Source organism: Callospermophilus lateralis, unplaced genomic scaffold (genome assembly GCF_048772815.1).
Source record: "Callospermophilus lateralis isolate mCalLat2 unplaced genomic scaffold, mCalLat2.hap1 Scaffold_72, whole genome shotgun sequence".
Classification (NCBI taxonomy): Eukaryota; Metazoa; Chordata; class Mammalia; order Rodentia; family Sciuridae; genus Callospermophilus; species Callospermophilus lateralis.
In genome coordinates, this window is record NW_027515276.1 from 3177190 (window position 1) to 3185153 (window position 7964).

The window sequence follows — 7964 nt, forward strand, 5'->3', positions numbered from 1 at the left end:
GATTTGAAATTGGCGCTGGCGGGAGAGTTCACAAGGGCGGGAACTTTTTGCACCACTGCAGAAATGAAGAAGGTAGGAAGAAGAAGTCCTTAGGCGCCATGTTGGGGTTTTTCTCTGGGGTATGGCTGCCATTTATTCTTTTCCCAACATTCCACCCTTTTTATTTTCTTAGGAAGTGGGGCGTCGTTTGTCAGATCCGGCTGCTTCCTGCTGTGTGGGGGTGGTGTGGGGCCTAAAAAGAGAAGTGGAGGAATGCTCAGGGGGCAGGTATGGGCATATCATGGCAGCCAGAAATAAAACCCAGTGGCTATAGACAGCTACTTTCGTAGGGGTGAAGTCAATGAATGTTCCCTGAAGCCAAAGTTGTCGAGGGCATGGAACCAGTCTTGGATGGAAGAGATTGTTGGTATCAGCCACTGGTCCTGTAACAGAGACTCTAGGAAATACTGGAAGCGTTGCCTGGACATGGTGTCACCAGCACCTGAAGAAGACCAGAGTGAATAAAAACAGAATGAAGATAAAAATTAAAGCAAATGTCAATTTTTGGCAGAAGTTCCATGTTGGGGGACTGACATAGAAGAGGCCAAGGGCCATGAGAAAGCTTAGAAGGTGGTAAAGACTCATGAATCCAGGATGGCAGATTAAGAGGTTCTCCGAGCTCGTTGTCTTCCGCTGTCTGATACCCATTGCATTCCATCGTGCCTGGTAGTGAGCTTCATCACTGAGTGAACTGTTCCCTTGGAGATGTTGGGGGTTCATCGGTCATCAGAGGCTGGTAGTGCCTAAGCAAAAGCTGGTTGAAAGTTTGATTAGAAATTTTTTGCAGTTGGGTTTCAAGGCACTTCATTATGCAGGGCAAGAGAGCACAAAAAAGGAGCATCCCAATAAGGGGCCCCAAGATATGTAGTAAGTACATGGCAAGATAGGATTGGAAGAACCCCGTTATGGGATTGGAGGAGGTAGGTTTGAGCAATTGGGTCGATAATTCCTGCAATTTAACAACATTTTTTTCTATTAGCCCAGATTCATTAACATAATAGCAACATTCCTCTCTGAGGAATAGGCATGTAACCCCTTTTTCTGCAGTGAGAAGATCAATTGCCCTTTGGTTCTGTAAAGCCACTTGTGCCAATGAAGTAACCTGGCGCTGCAAGGAACCCAGAGACTCAGCCATGGTATTGAGTGTTTCCTGCATTTTTTGTTGAAGGTCATTGGATGCCCATAGAGCATGACCTATAGCTCCACCAGAGAGTCCGAGACTCGTCATTGAGGTTGTTAAAATGAGGCCTACCAGAACCGGCAGAAAGACTACCCTACGGGTGCGGGAAGGTAGGGCCAACTGTCGGAATTCGGTGGGAGTATACAAAGATAGCTGAGGAACTACAGTAACCAAGAAACAGGTGCCAGAGACATTGATCGTTGAGGTACTTAAAGACCCATTACACCAGAGGAAATGTCCAGGTTGCATAAACACAGGGCTCTATGGGGTGTTGTAGCTCAAGGAACAAATGGGTAAAGGATTCATTATTGGCAGGTGGAAACAGATGAAAGGAAATAAAGTATTGGTGGAATAACTTTCCCACAGTGGGATACGTGTCACATGTAGGGGTTGTCCTTTTTAGAAAAATTGTAGGTTTTTGCTGGAATATTTCCTGCCGCTAATGGGACTGCTGCTAGAAGTGGATGACTATGTGAAGCACAGAGAAAGCACTGAGAAGTAGGCACAGAAAGAGGGGTGGAGTTTAATAATCAAAAAGTTTGGTGTAGCAAAGTGAGCCATGTGGGAGGGGGACCTGAGGGGGTTGAAGGCTCTGAATCCTCTTTGGATGAGCTATGGATACGATCTCGAAGTTTTGATTCTGAGTCCTTAATGTGTTCGACTACCTGGATGGTTGCCTTAGGTGGCGTAATCAGGGTGCAGACAAAAGTCATCCACCCCGTGGGTCTGACTGAGGTTGTCCGAGCATAGACAGCAAACTCAACATAGCCCCAACGTTTGGCTTTGGGGTCAGGTTTATCTAAAGTATACCATCCATTGTTATCGCATGAAGAGCCTTTATGCCACTTTATGTAACTAGAAGTCCACCCTTCAGGGTAACCAAGTGAGTGGTAAGAATAGCTACCACGTTCATCATGGAACCTGCATGACCAATAGGGGTACCCATTATATATCTCAGGCCACCAATGACAATAGTCTTTTGTTTGATCAAAAAGGAAGCAAATGAAAGGCCAGTTCCAACTACCAGGGACGAAGGTCCTTGAAGGTGACAATTTTAGGGAAATAGAGGTGCAGTTGTGGATGAAGCAAGTAGTTGCATCCACTGCGCGGACCTTCTGCATGCCATGTTCTGAGTATCGTTCCTGAAGAGTGAATAAATGCATGGTAGGTGAGGAGGGTAAAGACCAGTCCTGACAGAGCACAGAAAATAAGCAGAGCACAAAAAACAAGCAGTTAGAGAAGACTAGGGTGTTGGGAGAGCTCATTGTGCCTTCTTTAAGAGGAATTGGGCTGCAAGGAAAACCGTGTGAGCCGCAACTTAAATGGGTAAGATGGGAATGGAGAGCAGGAGTAAAGGGGAGGTTCAGGAGGTGATTCTTGGAGTTCCTCTGGGGTGGTCCTGTCGTCAGCATGTGGGGCCTCCTGGTGATGTGGCTTCAACCTAGACATGTGATTCCAGGGAGTGAGACGGTTGTCTGGTAAGGAGAGTTTGGCGGCGGTGGGGGTACAGAGAATGACAGGATAGGGGCCTTCCCATTTTGGGGCAAGAGTCCCTTTCTCCTCTGGGGTATTATAATAGACTAGACTAACAGGTGTTAAGGGAGGAGTGTTTGGAGAGGAGACTGGGTCCGGAAGAAGCCAGTCCTGATATTTCCAGAGTTCAGAGCAGAGATAAAGCAAGAGAGGCAAAGACAAATCTCGGGTGAGAGGTCCTTGTGAAATGACCAACCCAGGGGTTATAAGAGGTCTTTCATACATTACCTCAAAAGGAGACAGTAAAGATGGTTTCTTAGGGAGAGCTCTGATTCGAAGCAAAGCCAAGGGAAAGAGTTTGACACAGTATATGTTTAATTCCATTGTCAATTTGGTAAGGACTTCCTTTAGAGTACGATTTACCCTTTCCACTTTCCCTGAAGCCTGGGGGAAATATGGACAGTTGAAATTCCACTTGAAGGAGAGGGCTTGAGAGACCTTTTGTGTGATCCTAGAAGTAAACTCAGGGCCATTGTCAGATTGTAGGGAAGTGGGCATACCAAACCTGGGGATGATGTCTGTCAGTAAGATTGAAGCTACAGTGGAAGCCTTTTTATTGGAAGTGGGAAATGCCTCAACCCAACCAGAGAAAGTGTCCACAAAGACAAGGAGGTATTTAGTGCGCCATACTGTGGGCATGTTGGTGAAGTCTACCTGCCAGTCAGCAGCGGGAATGTGTCCCCGGGCTTGGTGGGAAGGGAAAGGTTTGGGCCTTAAAGGAGTATGAGTGTTGGTCCGCTGACAGATCTGACAATTAGAGGCTATATTCTGTAGCATGGCTTGTCAGAGGGGATGAGGAAGAAGAAACTCTGTAAAAAGAGGTTCAAAGCCTGAGAATTGGAAAGGAATAGAGTATGAAGGAACTTGAAAAGATGCTTGTTCTTACTGAAAGAAGTAGGGGCTTCAGATGAGCTGTCTAAAGTGGCCATTATATGTCCCCCATGGGGGCCATGATTGGAAGTGGTAGCAGCCATTCGTGCCGCCTGGTCAGCTTTGGCATTGCCCTCAGTGATAAGAGAGCCGTCCTTTTGATGGGACCTACAATGGACAACTCCCACCTGGGTGGGTAAGTGGGAGGCCTCTATCAGATTGGTTATAAGAGCTGAATTAGTGATCGCATTACCTTTGGTGGTAAGTAGGCCTCGCTTCTTTCAAATTGCAGCAGGTTACCAAGCAATTATGAGTTGGTGTGTGAGACATGGGAGTCATGTGAGCAGTGAGGCAGGGTTCAGTGCAGAGCAGGGGAGGAAAATAATATTAGGGTTTTCCAGAAAGGAAGTGAGGAGTGACAGAATTCTGGATGTAGGGAGGGTTTAAAGGCCCTTTTAAGCTAAAAGCTCCTTCAAGTGATGTGGGGAGTAGATAGTTCAAGGGGCCCCAAAAGTAGGTTTAGAGGCTTCTTTGTGTAAAATTTGTCCAGTAGCCAGAGCTCTTAAGCAAGGGGCCCACCCACGGATGGTAGGGTCTAGTTGCTTGGACAAATATGACACAAGTGCAAATGTAGGCCCATAGTTTTGACCTAAGACCCCAAGTGCTTGCCCCCCTTATTCATGGACATATAGATGAAATGTTTTTGAAAGATCTGGAAGGTGAAGGGCAGGTGCCTTTAAAAGGAGTTGCTGAAGCCTGTGGAAGTGGTAGATGGGAGAGGAGGCAAGAGATTCACTAGGGGGTCCCTTTGCTAGGTCATACAGGGGTTTGGAAAGAAGAGAATAATTTGGGATCCAGGCCCTAAAATAACCTGCTAATCTTAGGAATGATAGTATTTTGGCTTTCGTATACGGCACTGGAAGATCAGAGAGAGGTTGCCTCCTATCCAGTGTTATTTCCTTTTTTCTGGGTGTAAGGCAAAAACTAAGATAGGTGACTGAAGACTGGGAAACCTGGGCCTTGTGGGGAGACTCCCTATATCCCTTGTCTTCTAGGAATTTAAGAAGCTGAGCGGTGTGGGATTGAGAGTGTTCCCAGAAGGACTACATAGAAGAAGGTCATAGATATATTGAAGGAGAGTAGAGTCAGGACAGGTCAGGTGAAAGGATGTGAGGTCCTGGGCAAGAAATTGGCCAAAGAGATGGGGGCTATCCCTGAATCCCTGTGGGAGGACAGTTCAGGTAAGCTGATGAGAATGGCGGGTGTGAGAGTCAGTCCATGAAAAAGCAAAGATATCCTGAGATTCTGAGAACAAGAGAATAGAAAAGAATGCATCTTTTAAATCTGGGACTGAGAAGTGAGTAGTGGCAGGGATCTGAGAGAGGAGGGTGTAAGGGTTGGGCACTAGCGGGTGGATGGGGTCCACAGAGGAGTTGACAAGGCGAAGTTCTTGAACCAGCCTGTAGGACACGTTAGGTTTCTTAACTGCCAGAATGGGTGTGTTGAAAGGAGAGTGTGTAGGCCTAAGATACCCCTTTCGTAATAAATCCTGGATGATGGGTTCTAATCCAAGGAGGGATGTAGATGTGAGTGGATATTGTGGTTGACTAATATATCTTGAAGGGTCCCGTAAGACAATATGAATAGGACTGCATTTAGCCATAAAGGGTGTAATTGTGTCCCAAACCTCAGGGTTAAATGGTTTAAATAGTCGTGGGAGAGTGCATGAAGGAGGTGTATCTGCCCCTAGGAATATCATGAGGAAATGAGAGGTAGGAGAGGTGTGGGGTGATATGTGAATGGTGACTTTTAATAGTGAGAGTATGTCCCTTCCCAGAAGGGGAATGGGGCAATGGCTCATAACGAGAAAGGAGTGAGTGAAGGATAAAAGGGATACCTGCATATAACATGATGGGGGGGGGAGTTGAGGAGAAATCTTTTTACCTCCTACGATGACAATAGGAGTTCTTGAGGGTGTGGTAGGACCCTAATACTCCCTCAAGATCGAAAAAGCGGCACCAGTGTCCAAGAGGAAGTTAATGAAGCGTCCATCCACAAGGAAGGTGACCCTAGGCTATTGGTTTTTGATGGTAATAGTCTGGAGGGAAGGCCCAGGGCTCCGTCAATCCTCCTCTGCCAAGCCCAGGTGAGGCTGGGGTTGCTGGGCGGCAGACCAACCTCCCTTCTGGGTTGTTGGGCAGTCTGCCCCCAAGTGTCCACTTTGATGGCATTTTGCGCAGGGGTTGTAGGGTGTCCTCGGCAAAGAACAATTCCTGGTCCAATGTCCCTCCTTACCACATTTGAAGCAAGCTCCAGGGGGTGTCATATTGGGACGGCGTGGTGATGGCCTTCTCTGAATGAGCTGGGCCAACATTTGAAATTTTGCATTTTCAGCCCTCTGCCTACGGCATTCACTTTCATCCTCTCTACCATGAAAAACCTTGAAAGTGACAGCGAGAATTTTGGTCTGAGGAGTAGCAGGGCCCTGTTCAAACTTTTTAAGCTTGGCTTTAAAGTCAGGGTAGCTTTGGGCCAGAACATATGTCATTAAGACATGATGGCCATCAGGGGTTTCTGGGTCGAGGTTTGTGTACTGTTGAAGGGACTTGGTTAGTCTATCCAGGAATTCTGAAGGTGTTTCCTCCTTCCTTTGAATGACCTCCTGCACCTTTTGAAAGTTAAAAGCCTTGCGGGTGGCCTTTTTCAGGCCCGCCAAGAGGCAGGATGTAGAAAGGTCACTAGACTGTAAGCCCATAGGGGATCCTGCTCTGGGACAGCATGAGGGCCTGTGGGTGGTTAAGATTGGTCCTATGATTTTCATCAGCATGGGCTTGGGCTAGCTCCCAGACCCATTGCCTTTCCTTGGGGAGAAGTGTATTGGCCAAGAGCATGTAGATGTCATGATGAGTGAGGCTATATGCTTGCAGTACCCATTGAAACTCCCGAATGTAAGTGGTGGGGTCAGTGGTGAAAGAGCCTAACTTCCTCTCTAGCTGAGTAATGTCCAACATGGAGAAGGGCACGTGGACTCTGATGACATCCTCGGGACCAGCTACCTCACCAAGGGGTGCGATTGTCTTGGGGGTGGGAAGGAGTCCCTTTGACCTGGTAACAGGAGGACTGAAAGAGGCAGGCGGTGGACAGGAAGGAGAGGGAGGGGAAGGGAGTGTCTCTGTGGAAGAGGAGGAGGTGGAGCAGGCAGAAGAGGGGGGAAGGGAGGGGGATGAAATGGAAGGTTGAGGGTCCGTTTAATTAGGCAGAGGAAGAGGAGGATTTTGCGGGAGAGAAGGGTCAGTTGGGGCTGGGGGATAAGGTGGGGGTTCATCTGCTGGGTCGAATAAGGAAGAATCTGTGAAGTCAGGAGTAGAACTAGGGGAAGAGAGGGGTTTGCAAGCAAGAAGGACCTGAGAGGGAGGGCAGGAGGAGCAGAGACAGGGTGCTGTGCGAGAAGGCTAAAACATTCAATACAGGGAATCTCACTCCACTTTTTCAGATGCTGGCAGTAATTAAAAAGGTCCAAGAGGAGGTTTGGATCTAAGGAGCCTTCTGGAGGCCAATGATTGCCATTATCCAGTGGATATGTAGGCCAATCTTTGGTACAGAATTTGATTAGAAGTTTGGGCTTGATGTCTGGTGTGAGGGAGAGTGTGGCCAGATTTTTTATTAAACTTTTGAGAGGTGAGGTTTCAGGTACAGATGAAGAGGTGCCCACAGTCACAGGGAGAGATGGAAGAGAGAGAGAGAGAGAGAGAGAGAGAGAGAGAGAGAGAGAGAGAGAGAGAGAGAATAAGTGTAAGCAAGAGAGACAAATAGAAAACCTGGGCTGGAACGGACTCCGGGAAGCTCAGGGTGAATGGGGGTCAGGTGGGCATCCCCAAAATGACCAGCCGTCATGAGGAAATACAGAGGGCACTACCTGATCGTCACCAGTGAAGTGTGATCTGTGAGACCCAATGGGTTCGGAGCCACGGGCAACCTGACATCAGGAAAGTTTTCGAACGCAGCGGAAGAAGTAAGTAATGAAAACAGAACTCCGGCTCCGGCAGAATGCAGTTCCAGGACGGGAGTTCAGTTTTCCCTGAGCAGAGAGGCAGCTTCAGCCAGACACAGCAGGCCCGCAGGAAACAGCAACTCTAGCCGGCAGCGGCAGCAGCAGCAGAGGAGGAAAAACCACAGAGCCTCTCATGTAAACTCAGAAGCCTCATGTCCAAAAGGGAAACGGATCACCAGAGGGTCCACTGCAACCAGTAAAGGTCTTAGTGGGATGAATTCCCTCCCCCCTACCAGGCGTCTAGAGTGTGACAGACAATCATGGTCACAAAGCCAGCGGTAGCCCGAAGGG